General features: G+C 44.0%; 1 protein-coding gene across 5 annotated transcripts in view; it reads left to right on the plus strand.

Moving 5' to 3' along the window:
* Positions 1–20496, plus strand: part of CYRIA (CYFIP related Rac1 interactor A) — a 74239-nt gene that overhangs the window by 18854 nt on the left and 34889 nt on the right. For 3 of the 5 annotated variants that reach the window (XM_059729489.1, XM_059729501.1, XM_059729505.1), the window contains exons 2-3: positions 1054–1101; positions 4401–4547. The gene's annotated coding sequence lies outside the window, so the exon portion shown is untranslated. The remainder of the gene's footprint in view (positions 1–1053; positions 1102–4400; positions 4548–20496) is intronic. The other 2 variants (XM_059729494.1, XM_059729509.1) reach the window with 2 other exon arrangements.

Consider the following 20496-nt stretch of genomic DNA (forward strand, 5'->3'; position numbering starts at 1 on the left):
GGAGATAAGGTCTCTATTTAAAAACCTCTTTCCCTTTCTAGCTGCTGGACAAGGAAATGATTCTGGGATTACTGTCAAGGGCCTTGAAGCTTGTTGGGAGGCCAGGTGGGGGGAAGCAGGGGAATGCAACTTCATATAACTTTGACTACTAATTATTTAATAAACCCTGAGTGTTCATGTGATTCTGTTGTTTTTTTCTGTCTCTAAGCCTTTGGGCTGATAAGAATAAAAATGATCGCCTTGTAGGTATTATTCATTTTCTGCAAGAGAGCTCTCAAATATTTTCAGTGCCCCGTTTTTGTCCTGTTAACCCAGGGACAGGTGAAGTCTGGCCCACAGGCTGAATGGAGCTCGTGTTGAACTCCATTTGCCAGCAGCTGCTGGCTGCATTGCTGCGGCCAATTTCCACGGGGACCCCAGCAGTGGCAGGGCTGTGACAGCATGGGGAAAGGATTTCAATGGAAACTGGCCCCAGCAGCACTGGCAGGGCATGCGGCTAGTCGGGGACCTGCTCCGGGGCTGGGATCTTGTCACGGTGATAGCATGGTGCGGAGCCAGGGCAGAACTGCAGTCCACTGCCCAAGTGTGGGCAGGGGCTCCTGGGAAATGGAGTCTGGCTGCTGGCCGGATCTGCCATTTTGCCCAGCCCCATAACCAGCGAACAGCTATTTAGCTACTTAGTGTTACAGCTGATCAACATCTAGTGAGATTCGCTTTTCTCTTGGGCTTCCTATTAGTTTCTATTTCGGTTAATAAGACCCTTATTGGTTTTAGTTCTGTTGTAACTTGGTCATGAAAGCTCTGTGTGAACATCCATCCTATAAAGGCATTAACAGTAACTTGCTTTCAGGATGAATTGTAGTGTGAGATAACAGCCTTTTATTTGGGATACAGCTGCTGCAAGGTAAATCACCTCAAATATGTTATCTTCAGTAAAGACAGAATTGACTATAGTATCTTTTTAGAATTTGTACACATGCCTGTTTTAGCAAGAAATGAATTGTTAGACTATCATTAATAGCAACTGTTTTAATTTAACTTTAATATTGACAGATCGCCATCTTTCCTGAAAATCTAGAAGACCGGTGAAACTCGAAGGAGGTAAGATTACACCAAGGTGGTGTTTTCTTTTATTGTGAACAGTAGGAAAACATTATTTAAAAATATTCTCTTGTTCTCTGAATAGATTGCTGTTTTAATGTTGCACGACGCACAATTTTCAAACCTCTAATTGACTCTAGTACTTCACCTATACAAAGGTCATTAAAAGGTCTTGGTATGGGATAACAGTTTTAAAGTTCTTTTATTTTTCCCTTGCATTTAGCTCTTGGACACACTCATCTCTGCCTTCTCCTGACACATTTCACTGTTCCTCTTGTTGGGTTTTTTTTGCTCTGGCGGGCAGATTTTGAAGCTGGGACCAAATTGGTCTAGCAATACTAGAGGAGAAAGCCATACTCGTGTTTGCTCCCTCCACCTCCTGCTGCGAAAATATGTATATTTTTTCCTTGCCTTCTAGCAAATTGACCTCAGAAGAGTCTGTGAAGACTAAGTACCAGGGCAAAAAGATGCCTGGCTCTGTGTTTTGGGGGAAATTTTCTCTTCCCTTTTCCCCCAATCTTTGTCTTTTGAGTTGATCTTCTTAAGTCAAGAGCCTCCTAATCAGAGCAGATGGGTGGTTTTTACTTTTCTCTCTTTTTTTAGCCCACTGCTTAGCAGCAAGAATTTCTCCCCCAAAGTCACTCAGTTAGACATTTACTTCTTTGTAGGGTGACTTTTATTTCTTTCTTTAATGCCTCAGAAGTGCTTGCTATCATAATTATTTTTTTCCTGGAGTCTCTTTCTTTCTAGTGAGAAAAATATAGTTTCTTGCCCCTCTAAGAAATGGTGCTTCTCTTTAGTCAAACACCTCAGCTGAAGAGCTAAAATGGCCCCCTCCCCCTTTTTTTTCCCCTCTGGAAAGGACTTAGATTTATCATGGTCTCAAGCATAGATTCTGTACTCTTCCCTTTGCATGGAGCTAACTGCTCCAGTCCAGAGAGCACAGTATGGCAATACCAACAGTAAAAACCTTTCCCCAAAGAGTGCGTTCTAATTTGGACAGCTTTGGCTAGTGGTGACTCGGTTTATTAACAGTTTGATTACATTGATGAACTATTTATGGTTACTTGATTATGGATATTTTTATTCTGATGTAATTTTAATTAAAATTATAAAACATAAAAATATATGCAAATTCAGAAAATATTCTTAAATATGACCACGTATACAGGAATCTTCAGTGTTAAAAACGAAATTCACCTTTGGGAACTGATTAAGCATGCAAGATTTCAGAACAGTATCAGTAATTGAAAACCCACAGTTGGATTAGGAAGTTATTGATGCTCCTTTTGCAATTACAATTATGCTGTGTAGCTCTGGTACACTGATTCCTTGTCCCAACGACTTACAGACTGATCACTGTACAGTAATACGTCGGATAACAAAGTAGATATATTCCATGATGTTACTTCTTTACCAGAAACAGAAATAACATAGTAGGCAAAGGGATGTGTTCCAGGATGTCAAAGAAGGGGGGTACAGTAGGAAAATATCATTAAATACTCACAAAAATAAGTGATAAATATTCACAAAGCTACTCAACTGCCAGGGCTATGGACTCAGGTGTGCAACCCCCTAAACCCGCCCTACTGCCTGCTCCAGGCATGGGTGGGGCAGCTCCCTGCCACTGTGCGCACTCCTGGGCGGTAGGGGTGATTTGCACCCCCCAAAACTATATGCAGGGCAGGCTGCAGCCTTGGTCTCCCACCCTACTTCCATTCTCTGGGGCCTCTGCAGCCTGGCGGGCATGACCTGGCATGGCAGGGAACAGCGAGGCCACGCGGGGATCTCCTCATCACTGCAAGCTCCACACTGCCTTGGCTATGTGCCTCCTGTGCGCAGGGCTGCAGTGAGAGCAGCAGCACAGGGTTGTGCCCCTCAAAGCATCACACACAGGGCAGTGTGGAGCTCGCAGCAGTGCAATTACCTGCACAGCCCCGCTGCTCCCTGCTGCACTGGGTCATGCCCACTGGGCTGCGGAGACCCCGGGGGAAGGAAGCAGGCCGGGAGCCTGAGTCTGCAGCCTGTGCCTGCCCTGCATACAGATCTGGGGGATGTGGGTCTCCCCTGCCCCCCAGAAATGCACACGGCAGTGGGGAGCTGGCCCTCCCCCTCTTCCAGATGAGCCACCCGTGGCCCCATCCTGCTTGCTGCTGGGGCCCTGCTGCTGCACATTGTGGCCCCGGACCCAAAGCCCTATGCACTGCCCAGCTAGGCAGCAGCCCGAACCCTGCCCAGCTCCTTCCCTGTAGGGCTCTCAATCCCCTTCTGTCCCCCACATACTTGCTGGAGCTACTCTGCAGGCTGTCTGGGCCCACATGCATCTTCATGCACGTGGCACCCATGTCTCACCACCTTCCTCCCACTCCCTCCTAGCTCCCTGCAGGCTGGAACTCTGCCAACCTACAGGGAGCTCACTGCAAAATCCGCGGGTTTCTCTGGTAAAACGTGAAATCCGCGTTTGCCTCAAAATTTTTCAATTTTTTTTTTTTCATAAAGAAGGCCAACTTCGTTATAAAGGAGCTTCGTTCCCAGACGATTCGTTAACTGAGGTATTACTGTACTCATTACTGTGTACATATGGATCTGTATATTAAGTAGAATTTTTTTTGGCACTGTATTAATACGATAGTACTGTAGTAAATGATGACTGCAATTCCAGGCTTTTTATTTAATGATAATTGCTTTTTAAAGTTGATTCCCCACTTGAGCTGGGGAACATGATTCTCCTTTGGAAAATAAATGCTAATATTTTAAAGTTCTGGGCTGTGGAATAATGGCAGATCTCGCGAAACAAAACAAAAAACATGCTGCACCCTGCACCTAGAATAGAATTCTGAAAATACTTACTGAAAAGCAGACTTAAATAATAATAAATGCATGCCAGTCTTTGTTTTAGTAACCTGTTCTGGAAACTCAGGTCTTGCAAACTACAGCAAACCAGTCTGGTAGAAATGGTTCTAGCATGTAAAAATATTTATTTTTAATGAGTATAACTACTATGATAAGGCCTGTAAGGTTGTTTTGTTGAATTCTTAATATAATGTCTATTGGTAGCAGTGACTATTGTTTTCAGGCAGCTGTGCTAATTTTGGCAACACATTCACCATTTTATGTTCCCAATTAAGTTGTTGAGTTTGATCTACTATAATTGCATTGAATAAAAACCCAAATTATGTGTATGTCTACTTGAACCAACTTTAAAATTGTTAAGGTAAGCCTATTTTAATTCTCCAGATTTTTTTTAAAGAACAATTTTGGACTTTCTTTGTCATAATCCAGTTTCTTTCCTTTGTAAGATAGGGAAGTGTCATCTGCAAGGTTGAAAGGAAAAGCACAGTGATTCCGGATGCAAATCTGTGTGTTTTTGTATGACGAGTGGGCTCGAGTGTCTAGTTCCATTACTTTGGATTGTTGAACCTGAATTGGAACGAATACATTTCTAGGTAAGAATTTTTCAGTATCTGCAGGTGTGTGGTTCCTTCTCTACAGTATTTGAATGAGTCACAGAATCTCTATAACCTAAGATAAAGAATATTGTAATGCAACTGTACTTCTGTTAAATGTGTTTAGCTTCACTTTGGCTTCTCATTGTTGAGGAAAATAGGTCCACGCTCCCAATGGTTCCATCTTGGCAGAAGAGACTCTGAATGAAACAGCTTGTTAAGCGAAGCATTAGTCTGCTCTCCAAAAAACATTTTTAAAAAGTTGAGGCGTCATGAAAGAGAAAGAGATCTCTTACAAGAAATCCTGCAGAATCCAAAGGTGCGAAGAATAGCATGACTGTACTCTAGCTGCCCCTGGGTCTACGTTTCTTCTTTACAGTTCTCTGCTAATTTGGTCACCGTTTTCAATCTCTGAGGGCTACAGAACCTAAAGAGAGAAAGAAGAGGATGCTGCAGAAAACTACACACTAGTTCTAATGTCAAAAACATTGTTCCTCATCACTAGGGATCCTGGTTTTCCCTCCTAAAAATTTCAAATTCTCCAATTTAAAAACTCCAAAATCCCTGATTTAAAATGAAACCCCCTCAACCAGCTGCCAGGACTACGAAGCCAGGGACCCGTGTCCACAGCCCCCTGCCCCCAGCAGGAGGTGGCAGCTGCTGCAGAGTGAAGCCTAGTTTCCCCCCTTCCCCTCCCGCACTGCCTCCTGCTATGGGTTTGGGCAGGAGGGGGCTCCTATCCTGGGGGTGGCTCCATGTGCCCCCAGATCAGTGTGCAGGGTGGGGTGGGCTCCCACTCTGCCGTCCCCCAGGGCCTCTGCAGCCTAGTGGGTCTGCATGGCAGAATGAGGCTGTGCAGAGAAGGTGCTTGCAGCTGCGAGCTTCACGCTGCCCTAGCGATCTGTCCCCTGTGCATGTGGCACCAGCAGTGACAGCAGTGCAGGGTTGTCCCCCTGAGTGCTGTCACCTGTGCAGGGGATGCCTCACCAGGGCAGTGCAGCAGCAAGAAGATCCCCGCTCCCCAGTGCCAGGTCATGCCTGCTGGGCAAAGGAGGCCCTGGGGTGGGCAACAGGGCATGAGCCCAAGCCTGCAGCGGGCAGCCCACACTTGTCCTGCCCTGCACACAGATCTGGGGGGCGAGTCTCCCTTGTCCCCTGGGACTTTGCACAGTGATAGGGAGCTAGCCCCACCTCCTGCCCCCCAGACAAGCCTCATCCCACTCCCCACTGGGGCTCTGTGGCCGCGCATTGTGGCTCTGGACCCCAAGCCCCACACACTTCATGGCTGGGCAGCAGCCCCAGCCCTGTCCAACTCCCTCCCTCCCTTCCTATGGGGGCCTCAATCCTCTGTACCCCCCACTTACCTGCGGGAGCTACTCTCCAGGCTCTGGTGGCCACGTGCATATGCACGCACGTGGTGCCCTCTGCCTGACCGCCCTCCTCCGCCAGCCTGCAGAGAGCTCTTTGCAAAATTGCAAAATCTGTGGGTTTCTCTGGTAAAATGAGAAATCTTCATTTTCCTCCAGCAAAGGGGGAAATCCATGTTTTCCTTTGTTTTCCTGTGGAAAACAGAAAACCCGGATCCCTGCTTATCATCTTTTCTTTCTTAGACTTTTTGAAAGGAAATATGCTGTTTGAGCTAGGCTGTCTGTCAAGTGATGAATCAAATGAGAAAGGAAGCAACACTTTTTCATACAGCATTCATATTGAGAATAAGGAAAATAAAAGTAGTAAATTGGTTAGAAGAAATAAAACAGTCCATAAAGTGTGGAAGTAAATCCCTAGGTTAGCCTTTCCCTTCTTTTCTGTCAGCAGGATAGCTGTGTGAATCATCAAGCAGGAGATGCTGCACATCAAATACTGCAAAAAAGCAAGTTGTTGCAGGAGGAAACATTATATCTATCCCACATTCTGAACCAGGGGGGTGCCAGCCAAACAGATTTGGTTCAGCTGCAAACAAGAAGCTCCATGCCAGTCTGTAGTCCATAAGAACTGTCAGTGTTAGAGCTGAGATGATGGGTAAAAGCAACAGAACAGCAGCAGCTCATTGTGGAATGCTGAAGGATTCATAACTTTGAGCTCAGGAGAGACCACAGTGATTGTCTAGTTTCGGGTGTTAAACTCGCCCTGGGCCCCAGGCTGGCCAGATCTAGACTGCAGCTGCTCATTCCTGGCCAGATTTATGGGTCCACATTCAGGTGACAGCATAGGCTTGCATTTGGGAGGCTGTACAGAAATGGGGGATTGTGTCTGCAAGGAAATGGGTCCAGAGCAGCACAGAGCTCTGACGGGGCAGCAGCACATAGCTGGAGGTGTGCAGCAGCAGTGCAGTTGAGCCAGAACTCTGCACCACTGCATGCCTCTTGTAGATGCAAGCCTCCAGCTCTGTGCTTCATTAACATGGGTCCTCACTGCTGCATATCCCCAACATTACCAGCTGGCCAGTGTTCAGGACGTGACATGGAGCCTTGGGTGTGTAATTGCACAAACATGTCTTCTTCCAGCTGCAAGCCTCTAGCTCCAGTACCCTCAGGCAGCAGCATGGAGCTGGGGGCATGCAGCTGCCTGAAGCCAAGTTTGCAGAACTGCTTGTCCACTGCTTCATACTGCTGTCTAGTGGCGTGAAGCTCTGGCTGGTTGGTAGTGTTGAGAGCATGTGGGACCTAGCGGTAGTGCACTTTTGGTAGCCCATCAGACTACTTGTGGGCCAGCTACAACAGATATGTGGACTGGGTGTTTGACTCCCCTGATCTAGATAGTCTAAAGTCTTGTAGGATGTGAACCAGAGAATTTTATTCAGTTACTCTGCAGTGGAGGGAACTGTTTGCCATTAGGCCAACAAATATGTCCTTACTATACAAGTCAGCAGGCCCGGATGACTTCCATCCACGGCTGCTGAAAGAATTGGCTAGTGTCATAGCTGAGGCACTGGCACAGCTGTTTGAGAACTCATGGTGCTCTGGCCAGGTCCCTGAGGACTGGAGAAGGGCCAATGTGGTGCCCATATTCAAGAAAGGGAGAAGGGATGAGCCGGGTAACTTTAGACCAGTCAGTCTTACCTCTATTCCTGAGAAAATGCTAGAGAAAATAATCAAAGAACACATTTGTGCAGGCGCAGCAGGGGAAACGATGCTGAGGGGAAACCATCACAGGTTTGTTGCAGGTAGATCCTGCCTGACAAACCTTGTAGCCTTCTATGACCAGGTCATACACTGCCTGGACGCGGGAGCAGAGGCTGATGTCATCTTCCTGGACTTTAAGAAGGCCTTTGACACAGTTTCGCACCCTATCCTCATTGGGAAGCTAGCAGACTGTGGAGTGGATGCCTACACGGTCAGGTGGGTGGCCAGCTGGCTTAGGGGACCGCACCCAGAGAGTGGTGGTGGATGGTTCCTTCTCGGCCTGGAGGGAGGTGGGCAGTGGGGTCCCACAGGGTTCGGTTCTTGGACCGATATTATTCAATATCTTCATCAGCGATTTGGACGAGGGCGTGGAGAGCACCCTCTCCAAGTTCACTGATGATACCAAGTTATGGGGCAAAGTTAGTACACTGGAGGGCAGGGAGCAGATTCCGGCTGACCTGGACAAGTTGGATCAATGGGCAGAGAGAAATAGGATGCAGTTTAATAAAGATAAATGTAAGGTACTCCACCTGGGAAGGAGGAACCCCCAGCACACCTATAGGTTGGGGAGTGTCCTTCTCAGCAGCTCAGAGGCAGAGAGGGATCTTGGAGTCAAAATTGACTTCAAGATGAACATGAGCTGGCAGTATAACGAGGCCATCAACAAGGCCAACTACAGGGGAAGGTTGAGAGAGCTGAATCTCTTCAGCCTTCACAAGAGACGGCTGAGGGGAGATCTTGTGGCCGCCTATAGATTTATTAGGGGAGGTCAACGGGGAATACAGGAAGCTCTGTTTACTAAGGCACCCCAGGGAGTGACTATGAATATCGGGTGTAAACTAGTTGAGAGTGGATTTAGGTTAGATATTAGGTGAAATTTTTCACAGTAAGGGTGGTCAGGATCTGGAATGGGCTTCCAAGAGAGGTGGTGCTATCACCTAGCTTGGAGGTCTTCAAGAGGAGGCTAGATAGTCACCTGGCTGGGGTCATCTGACCTCGGTCCTCTTTCCTGCCAGGGGCAGGGGGTCGGACACGATGATCCTTTGTGGTCCCTTCCGACTCTACAATCTAGGAATCTGTATGTTCAGTTAGCACCTGTGGTTTATGCATTTTGGTCTTTTGATCTTGTTGATTTCTTTCCTTGTTCCACAATAAGGAGATCCATAATAGAAGGACCTTAGGAATATAATGCAAAACTATAGAGCAAATAATTTCTACAGGATTGTTAAAGGACTAAATTAAACAGATGCCTGCCTTGGAGCAAGATCAGCTTTGCTGGGATTTGTCCCTCTTATCTGCTTCACTGGATGACACAGATGTCACCTCTTGTCCTTATTGGGTCAGGCTCTTGTTGCTCCCAGGGCTTCAGGGGCTCAATTCTGCAGGAAAACTGCAAATGGGGGAACCAACATGAAATGCACCTTTGAAAATGGGGGACCTTGGAAGATTGGAAACCATGCTGGAGGATTCTCAGAGCACGTCTTTACAAAGGGGGAACCTGGGCAGGTGCCCCAGAGCTTCAGGGGCCTGATCCTGCAGGCCCCTGTAAGGACATCCTTGGGGGGTCACACCTCTGAAGGAGTGGGAATGTCTTTTCTCCCAACATAAAGCAAACAGACATCTGAAAAACAGCGGCACAGATTTTTACTATCTGTTGTCGTGGCCACAATTTTGGACAGTTTTGGCATGACAAGGGGCATCTGTTTACTTGGGCTTTGTGCCTCAATAAACATTTTTAAGGTAGTACAAAAGCAATGTCAGTTTTCAGCCTTGGTTCAATTTTAGGCTTCATGGCCCTTAAGCAAGAGAGATGCTTGCTTAAGGGAACATCCCCTTTTTGCTGCTATTAATTTCTGAGGTAGGAGAATACCTATATAATCTGGGAATGATACTTGTAGGTTTGGGTGGTGGGTGAGTGTGGAGTGAGGAAATTAGACTGGAAGCATAAAGTGTAGACATTTTGGGGAAAGTGGAATGAAGAACAGGAGTGAAGGAAAAAAGGGAGTAATGCAGAAGAAAATTCTTGTGAATTATACGAAAAAAGGAAGGAATGAAGAAGAAGAGGAAATGAGGAATAGCAGAAGCTCAGCCAATGTAATGAATGTCAGGTTCTAAGGTTATTAAATGGAGAGTTGACTGACAGTGTTAGTCAAATATAATACACTGTTCTTTTGTTGGTGTTTGGGCATAGTGCATCCATCTGGGCTCGTGTAGGCACTCTCTAGCGACCTGAGAGTGCGCACACAGATCCGTCCATAGGGTGTGTCCCTGGGACTTGTGTGTTGGGTCGTGTTTACCCCTGAGAGAGGCCCCGACACTCATCTGCCATGACTTGATCTTGTTTTCTTCAGAGGTGGGGCTCCCCCCCACAGATTCTCTCAGACCGTGCGCTGCCCTTTGCGGGTCTTCTTGGGGCTCCACCTCCCCTACACCCTAGCCCTCAGGACAACTGGATGGTGAACCACTGGTGTGTCCCTGGCCTGTCCCCTTGGTGTTTCCTCCTGCTGTTGTCCCTTCTTGCCCATCCCTTGATGAACCTTCACCCCAGGTGACCGGATTGTCCTTGCCTCAGCGTCTGCTCTCCCCTTTTGAGGTGTTGCAGTTCACTGTGTTGACTTTGCTTGTCCTCTTGACCCAGGAGGGGTACTTGGAGATGCCTTCACCGGTCTGGGCTCTGTGTGCCCTCCAAAACGATAAAAGAAAAGAAAAGGGAAGAAAAGAATAGTTAGGGTACAGGCCTCAGCCTGCCTCACTCATGGATCTGGTGTCTGTGGTCCTTAGGATCCATCAACACCATGCTCCTTGACCCAACTGTCCTGCCGAGCCAGATGGGTATTCCTTTTAGAGAAGCTGGGACCCTTCCTCTGGGTCCCTGTTTGGCCTCCTGCTGAGCTGACAACTCTGCCGCTGTACAGCCCGGGGAGCAGCTTCGCATTCTGGTTCCAGTGCTACTGCCCCTGTTTCTGTTTCCTGCCATCGGCTTTTAAATCAGTTGGGCAGCGGTTTTTGATGATGTCATCTGGTGGCGCCACTCCCAGCCAGAAATAAAAGTGGCTGATGAACCGTGCTGGCGGCCCTTCTTGGCATGGCTCGGCTTTTTCTGAAAAAGGTAAGTGAGCCCTTTCTTCAAAGCGTTTTGTTTCTTTCTTCAGGCAGTTCAGCCCTGCCTCAGGTCCCGCCTTGAGAGGGTGCTCCGGGGGCCTCCGTTTGTGTCCCCCTGGGACACATAACTTGTATGGACTTCCATGATGTATGCACACCACTAGGTTTTTAATCTCTTATTTGTCAGTTTATCTCCCGTGCTGTCATTTGTATTGTATGACAGGTAGTGAGGAATTTTATCACGTGATGTAAAGGTGCCTACCTTGACATTTGGAGTGCAGATGTCTGGGATGCAAAAAAGCTGGCAGATCTCAGAGCCCTCCTTCCTTCCCCCCAGACTTCTGCTTTGCAGTGAAAGTCTCACTTACCTTGTGACAGTGAAAAGTTCTGTACATGTTCCACAGGTGGCAGCACAATGAGCATGCTTGAATCCCTACCTGCTGCTGCTCACTGCTACTTATTAGTATTTTAAGGAAAGATCCTTTTTTCTTTATTCTGCCTTTCAAAAACAAAATGTATCTTATTCTAGGGCAAGGGTCAGCAACGTTTTTGGGCAGAATGCCCAAAACACCTGCAGCCTCCACTTGTAAGCTGTTGGTGGGCCAAGGGAGCATGGCAGTGCAGCTGCAAGGGGCCTAATCCTTGTTGTGGCAGCACAGCCCCAGCCCCTTTCTCATCATCCACCCAGAGGCACGCATGCCAAGCAAAATGCCTTTGTGCGACACACTCTCCCACCCACCCCCCACCAGGTGTTGCCTACCCCTGTTCTAGGGGCTGCTGCATTTGAGAAAATAAGATAAATTGGAAACACAAGTCCCCTTGACATTTTCTTTCCTGAGACAAGGGACTTGAATTATCATCAGTAACAAACTGGAGAGTCTACAGGAAGCTCGGGCCATGTGACTTCACTTTCACCCCCCACTTTTTTTTTGGGGGGGGGGGGGAGGGGGGAAGGAACTGTCCCCATCATGAAAACATTTTTTTTTAAATATTTCTAACACGTTTGTTTGTTTGTTTTTGGTGACACCTTCACCAAACATGGCTGATGTTTTATAAGATGCTGGCTGACTTCCTCAAGTGCACTACTTCCTACATTCAAAGCTCAAAAAAGAGCAGGAGCAGCAAGTTACACATCTGGCTGCTTCTTTCCCATTAGAACAAAGAAAATATTTCTCAGGGCTTTTCTCAGTTAATTGATGTAAACAATTGGTTTTGAAGTCACTGACATGTAGCAAATGCATGTGATAGGCGGATGTGAGAAATAGGTCTGCCTCCTAATGTGATTTCACTGTTACTGACTAGGAAAAAACCATTTTTAAAAATAGAAGGCCTTGACCTTGCAAATGCTGAAGTATGTACAGAATTTTAAGTGTTTGTAGACTATATATACACTCAGACTAAAGCCTCAGGTGGTTTGGGTGCACTTTGGGGATCTACATTATTTAATCTCCTAGGTAAGGCATTCAGCTGCATTGTAACGGTGATTCTCTGCTCCCTTTACAGTTGTGCAAAATAGCAGTAACTCTTAAAAAATGAAATACTAGTGTGCCATGCTTCTTTTGCATTCATTCACAGAAGTAAATATGATATGGACAGAATAGAATCAGTTATTCAGAAGCTATGCTAGTTCTAATAAATGTTTATTCTTTTAAAATATTTCAGCACTTTTCCTGTAAACGTCAAATGCACATTAGTCAATTTGTAAATATATGACTTTGTGTTAATTTCCAAGTAGCATCTTGAAACCAAGCATACTTCATTTCAGTGTTTATAGACCTTTTCTGTTTCCCCAAACGTAGGTAATTTTATTTATATTTTTAAATAACCAATTCCAGTAAGGTTAAATAGAAATAGGTAACTTCAGTTATATTTAGTACATTTATTTTTTAAAATATTAGGGGCATATTTTTCAAATATAGGTGTCTAAAGTTAGGCATCTTAATAACGGGTCTAGTTTTTTTTTTTTTTTTTTTTTTTTTCAGATGTATTGGGCACCTACATCTGGAGATAAATAGAAGCTACTTGGTACTTGTCCTGTACTTCTCGGAATTGGGCAGTCAGTTAGATACTTTATATGCATTTCTGTGAGATTTGCAAATCCAGTTTTAAAGATGTGTCCTGTCTTTGAGCACACTGATTTGATAAGATTATCCTAGTTTAGACTTATGGCTGTTTTCTTCTTTTAAAAGTTTACCATTGATTAATGCTTATTTATTTATTTGGGGTGTTTTTTTTAAATCTTTTCTGTGATCTCAGTTTTATTTGTAACTGGGATGTTTGCTACATATTTGAACTTGGATTAAGAGTGAAGAAATCTGTTAATCTAGGTTACTAAGAATTTCTAAACGTGTTAAAGATAATATTGGAATAATGCCTACATTTTGACATGCATAAATAAAACTGGTTATTTATGTTATGTTTTCAATCAGTTTATTTGTAGGAAATGTATTCACTGTGTTAAGATGATGTTTTTGTTGTTTTGATATAACTTAGTTAATAATGCCACTTAGTGGATAACTGGTATAACTACAGTCTCTTCAGAAACCTGAATCAAGTGGCATAAAACTGTGATTCTACTTATGCTGTATTTTTTTTTCTCTTTAGATTGAATGTCTTAAAATGGATACACTTTCAAATTTTATTTTTTTGGTCAGCATGTTAAACATACATACCCTGAGTGGTTTTAGGCGACAAAATAATTGGATCAAGTGGCTTGAAAAGGAAGGATACTCATGTTAGAATTCAAAGTGGTAAATGTGTAAAGCTCCTTAAGTGAAATCAAGATCGTGTTATTCAGATAAATTAGAGCTGACTGGTTTAAAGCGGTAACAATTTTATTGTTTGTTTTGTATTTCTTATTGTTAATAAAATACAAGTCTGTGGCGCTCAGTACTGTATTTACCCTATGAATCGAGTGCGAGGCAGTGTGGGGAAGCAGTGACAGCTGCTGCCTGCCCCCCACCCCTGTTACATCCCCCCCCAGCCTAGCCCGACAGCAGCGGCAGTGGTGTGGCAGCATAGTCCAAGGTCCAGGGCCTAGCTGGAGCTGTCACTGCTGCCATCAGGCCAGGCTAGGGCCAAGCTCCATGCTCCATACTGAAGTGGGAATGGAGCTTTTTTATCACTGGAGCCAGGGTAAGCCTGAGGGGAAGAGGAAGCAGGTGAGAAGCAGAGGCAATGAGGGCTGGGCTGTGAGGGCAGGGGGGGCACGGAGGCTGCAGGGTAACAGGCGTAAGTGGGGCAGGTTGTAAGGGGGGCAAATGGTAGCACAGATGGCAGGGGACAAGATGTGGGAGAGGACAAGGGGCAGTAGTCAAGCTGCTTGATGCCCTCCTCACCTCCCTATCACCTGCTCCCTACTGCTTCCCCCACTGCCTGTGCCCCTATTGCCCTTGCCCCTGATAGTACTTACCCTGCTGGAGCGTGTGGGAGGGGTGAATTTAAGACAGCCCTCAAATAATTAGATTCTCTATGTGGAAAATTATAACAAATTTATAAATTCTCCATGTATAGAATCTAATTATTGAGGGGGTCATCTTAAATTAAGGGTCATCTTGGAATTGAGTAAACGTGGTCATTTGGCATTTTACCAAATGGTTCTGTTATTCTCTTGCTGAAGGTAACTGTGGTATGAGAGGTGGTAGGAAAATTGGGGAATGCATCCTTTAGGATTAGTTTAAACTTTCAAATCTTCTGATTTTAAAATACTTGGAATGATTGGTCTTGATTATTTTGAACACTGGAAAAATTATATTTGTGGATTAATTGACAAACTAACTTGAGCACTTAAAAGTATTTTCAGTAACTGAATGGAAGCAATAAAAAAATACCGGCATTTTCTTGATTCGCTGGTGATAAGATGCCATTCTCTGATATGCTCCAGGCTGAAGTGGGAATGGAACTTTTTAGCACTCCATTCCCACTTCCCAGTTGCCAGAAGAGGATTGAGGAAAACTTGAATTAAGTACAGAACTTGTTTAGAGATCATTGAAATCTTTCTTTATTGAATTCAACACAGGAATCCAGTCGCTTTTTTTGAGCATAGCAGAATTTTGTACAGAAGATGTGTATATTATTTCATAATATTTGTTCCTGTAATGTATTCTCTTCTGACTTTACACCACCTGTTAGAGTAGAAACTTGCATCAACAAGTTACATTACACTATAATAAAGATCTCAGCGTTCTAGTATTCTACTTTTGGGCTTGTGCTTCAACATTATCCTATTACTTTTTTTTTTCTTAATCTAATGACCAGCACAGTAGGGCCCTGATTCTTGACTAGGTCTTTAAAGCACTGTGGCAATATACAGGTTTCCCTCAAGTTATGCGGTACATGTGTTCCTGGAGAACGGCACATAAATCGAATTTGCATAAAGCAAACCTACTTTATAATGTAAGAAATAGGGATAGGTTCCTGTGTCAGCTGCTCCCAGGGCCACTCCAGCACGGGCTGAGGTGAGTGTGGACAAGCGGAGCCCTGGGTGGTGCAGGATACAGCACTCACCTGAGCCCCGGCTGCAGTGGCCCTAGGAACTGCCGGCACCAGCTGCACGTAGCCACTGGGCTGTACCATGCCCCGAACTCCCCCAGAGCTCTGCCTGTCTCCACTCACCTCAGCTCCTGCTGCAGCTGTCCCAGGAGCAGCCAGTGCCAGCTTCCTGTAGCCGCTGGGATGCACCGTGCCCTGGTGCTGGCAGCTGGTTCTGGCAGCTCCCAGGGCTGCTGCAGCTGGGGCTGGGGTGAGTGCCACGCTCTGCACCACCTGAGGCTCCGCTTGTCCACACTCACCCCAGCCCGCACTGGAGCGTCCCCGGGAGCAGCCAACTTGGAAACGTATCCCTTACGTTATAACGTAGGATCGCTTTATGCGAATTCAATTTATGCAGCGTTCTCCAGGCCTATGCCAATCGCATATATGCAAATTTACCTTGCATATAATGAATTTCAGGTACAAAAGGGTCAGCGCATAAGAGCAAATTTGCATAAATCGAACCCATATAAATCGAGGGAAACCTGTAGTAGTAACAATAGTATGCTATAGTAACAAGGTGGTTGCGCTTTCCTTTTTACCAAATTATTTAAGTTGTCAGGGCAGTCACAGAGTATGGGAGATCCAGATCCGATTTCCTCATCAATGTGGACTTTCTTAAGTGAGATGGGAAGAGTGGGAGTGATTTTTGTCCAGTAATCGGGGCAGTCAGCTCAGGCAGTTTTGTGCGTTGTGATTCCAGGCTCTGTGTTTGGAAATATTTACATATTCCTTGAAAAGTAAAACAGCTTCAGCAGTTCAGATGAGAGCAGTTCACTTCGGGAAATACTATAGAATAGTGACTGCATCACAGTCTTGGGAAGTAGAAGATAAGGGAGGGAAATAAACCTCTTTTGCACATCCTGGGTAAGTGCCCTAACTGCCTGGCCATTGGGTAAAATAAATAAATAAATAAATAATGCCTGTGAAAACTTTAATTTCCATTGTTTTTATTTTACATATCTGAAATTGAAACAGAAGACTCTACCTGGTCTGTGAATGAAAACTTGTTTTGGCTTTTCATTTCAGGAAGAAACAGAAAAGAAAATTATTTGGGTTCACATAGAACAAAATTGCTTACAAATTGACTCCACGGTGATGAATAGCTGTTCTTTTTCTTTTTCTTTCTGAATTACTAAAGTAGTTGAATTGGCTGTCTCCACAGGAAGCTATGTTGAGTTATCCTTCTTGAGCAGGTTGCTAGATAATAGAGGCTTGATTTCTACTGACCGGATATTTTATTGCAAAATGTTATACTACAATGTTATGTTAGATAATAATGTGCAGCGTATCAGTGGTGCCCAACTTTTTGGCTCTTTGGGCTAGATCTGGTCACTGGGCCCAATTCAGCATACATTGGGCCACGGGCCACAGATCAGCCCAACCCTGGCCCCATGTGGACTGGGGTGTGGCAGATAGGCTCTGCTGTCCTGCTCTTGGCCCTGGCCATGTGGCAAGCCAACGCCCACAGATCAGGCCTCAGCCCCATGCACACTAATTGGGCTTGCGCACAGGGCCGCGTCATCCAGCTTTCAGGGCTTGGAGATTTGGCAGTGGGGGGAGTGATGGCATTCTCATGGCCAATCTTCCAAACCCTTGGGGAGCCCTGTGGGCCAGATTACATGGCTTCATGTACCGGGGGTTGAACAGCCCTGTAATATTAATAATAATAATGAGGAGGAGGATGATAATATTATGAACTGCAATTGTTTTTGCACTGACAAAAGTAGCTCTTCTTCCCCAAGTGGCAATTTTATATTGCTACCCTTCATGGAAATGCGGATAACAAGAACCCAGGATAGATTGATTTAACTAAGCAAGTAGAAAACTTTGTGTGAAACTTTTTTTCTTGCTTTATACTATATTGTTCCCTTCCTGAAGAAAGGGTTGGTATCTTTTTTTTTTTTTTTTGCTTGGTAACTAGTAAGCATTTGTGACTAAACGCATTAATCGATCACTTTGCTTTGGTCAACAGGACCTATATATGTGTGTATTTAAGCGGGTATGTAGCCTAATATACTTTAAATCAGATTCTTAATTTTTACTTTTTTTGAAAATGATAAATGATTGCTAGATTATATAGAGGTGATAAATCACAGTTAAAAAGTTTTATATAGAGATTCATTTAAATTCATAAAAATAGTCTTTATATTTTGTATTAAACAAAATTGCTCAGATTTTGCTGGAGACCTAAGAAAAGACTATCAAATCATATTTTTCATTTGAAGCTGATTTATTAACTAAAACAAATCATTATGAACCAGGCCGCTCATTTCTGATCATTATGTTCTAGACTGTTTTAGAACTAATAAACTTCAGCCTTTCACATCTAGGCCTATGGTGTTTTTGAAATTAGAAATCTTGCTTTCATTTTTCTGTTTCTTCAACAATTATTTTGTTAACTCTGAGTAGACTAATTGAATAGGCTGAAATGAAGCAACATTATTTTTTTACCTGAAGAGAGATGACAGCTGGCACCCGGTTTAACAAATTCCAGTTCCAGTTTCATAGCTAATGACATCTACCAGTTCAGTGCCTTGTCTATCATTAAATCTTTAGCATCAAAATATTTCTTTTTTGCTTTATTCTGTTTTTAAATTTAAATGGTGTTACCATATTATAATAATGTTTTTTAGCCTGAAAATAGAATGCAGTAATTACCCTTTTTTAATTGTAAACATACTTTTTTTAAATATTTAAATTTAAAAAATCCAATTAAAATCTGTATTTTTTTAAATTAAAAAATACGCAGTCTATTGGATCATTTCAAAATAGTATCTGGGTTAGTTTGTTTTTCAGGAAACTTGATATAAAAAAAATCATCACAGTATGCAATAGGTCTCTCCTTTCTGAATTCAGATTTTTCTATAGATATTTTGGTTAATGGCAATGGAATTGTGAAGAACCAGATTAGGGTTACCTCATAACTAATTGAAAGACTCCTAATTTATTTCACTGGATTTTGTTTCAGGTTCTAGGTTTCAGTTGAGAAAATGTTTCTGCCTTATTAAAGGTACAGATATATTTGTTTTTGTTTTCTTTTTCCTTGCTCTGAAAATTAGTCAGTGGCCATATAAATGTAATTCTGTATTACAGTTTCTTTTTAGACTGTGCTTTCACGCTGTCTTTTTCCTTAATAGTGTAGAATGCTTTGGATAATTAAAAACACTTGAAATTGGAATATTATCTTGTGATAAGTTTTGGTTGCAAACAGCAGAGGGCACTATAGAATCAACAAAAGACTTCCCTATGCTTGTTTTATCCCTTTTTCATGTGAAGCCATGTTGAATGAGCAAATGTCTATAGACTGGTCTGTGAGTTTTAAATGTCTCCTTTACAGGAAATCCACTGAGTAACATTTCAGGGTTGTCAAAACAACTGCACAATGTCTACTTTTGTGCATGTGTTTAACTTTGCTCACATCACTGAACAATACTCTGTTTTCTTTGTATAATGGACCTCTATGGTAATGTGCATCTTGTAATATGAAGGGAGTAAACTGTGTCATAAATGAATCCATGATTAATTACCATGCAAATTTCTCAATTAGTTAAAATACAGGTTTATTATAAAGTTGAGCTTGAACATAAAGGTACTACTGTGTATCAGTTTGACTATTTTAAGAAAACTGTATTGTATAAAATTTATTGCAAGCTTCCAGTAGCAGTTCCAATTAATTACTCTCAAGCTTATCATCCTATTTTAATGAATATCAGCATATTCCTTTTGTAACAAATTGTAATGCACTAAATTTGAAATTTGTAATTCTCATTATGAGCCATGATTAGGAAGTGTTTCTTATTTTCAGTTTATGGATTTTGTTTTATTTCTAGACCATCTCTGACAACACAGTTCTCATATTGATCTTTCTCACAGTGTTGTATATTTTTTTTTTTTATTGTGCATGCAGTGTTAGAAAGACTCTAACCGCTAGTGGTTGACAAAAGTAAGCCACTAAAGTTGATATTTTGCATTCTACTTGGATTAAGGCAAAGCAGTTTGTTTCGTAGTACTGCTGCCTATCTGGAGCCAGAGGAGAGGAAAAGCAAGGACAACACTGGAACACCTTGAGAACACCTTGAGAGGCTGGATACCTTCTTCAAGTCAGCTGGCCCTGACAGCTTACACCCCAGGGTACTCAAGGAGCTGGCAAGCATCATAGCTCAGACCCTGGCATGGATCTTCGAGAACTCCTGGCACTCTGGTGAAATGCCCAAAGATTGGAAGAAAGCCAATGTGGTGCCTATCTTCAAGAAGGGGGGGAAAGTGGATCCAGCAGACTACAGGCCCAACAGCCTGACCTCTGTCCCAGGGAAGGTCTTGGAAAAGATTATCAAAGAAGCCATTCTTAAAAGAGTGGCTGATGGCAACATCCTGAGGGATAGCCAGCACGGGTTTGATGCGGGTAGGTCTTGCTTCACCAATCTTATTTCCTTTTACAACCAGGTGACCTATCACCTGGACAAGGGAGAGGAGATTGATGTCATATATCTTGGCTTTAAAAAAACCTTCGATCTGGTATTCCATGATCACCTCTTAGCAAAACTGGCCAACTGTGGCTTCAGCTTCACCACAGACCACTGGATGGGGAATTGGCTCCGTGGTCAGACCCAGAGGGTGGTGGTTGATGGAAGTCAATCGTCGTGGTGTGCTATGACCAGTGGGGTCCCTCCAGGCTCTGTCCTTGGATCTATATTATTCAACATCTTCATTAATGAGGTGGGCATTGGAGTCAGAAGCGGACTGGCCAAGCTCACTGACGACACCAAACTTTGGGGTAAAGCATCCACACCTGAGGACAGGAGGGTGATCCAGGCTGACCTTGACAGGCTCAGGAAATGGGCGGATGAGAACCTGATGGTGTTCAACACCATAAAATGCAAGGTTCTCCACCTTGGGAAGAAAAACCCGCATCATGCTTATAGGCTTGTCAGTGCTACGCTGGCTAGCACTATGGATGAAAGGAACTTGTGGGTCATGATTGACCACAAGATGAACATGAGCCATCAATGTGATGCTGCTGCTGATAAAGCTTGCATCCACAGATGCTTCTCAAGCAAATCCCAGGACGTCATTCTGCCATTGTACTTGGTCTTGGTGAGGCCGCAGCTGGAGTACTGTGTCCAGTTTTGGGCTCCACAGTTCAAAAAGGATGTGGAGAAGCTTGAGAGAGTCCAGAGGAGAGCCACACGCAT

Source organism: Alligator mississippiensis, chromosome 1 (assembly GCF_030867095.1).
Source record: "Alligator mississippiensis isolate rAllMis1 chromosome 1, rAllMis1, whole genome shotgun sequence".
Classification (NCBI taxonomy): domain Eukaryota; kingdom Metazoa; phylum Chordata; order Crocodylia; family Alligatoridae; genus Alligator; species Alligator mississippiensis.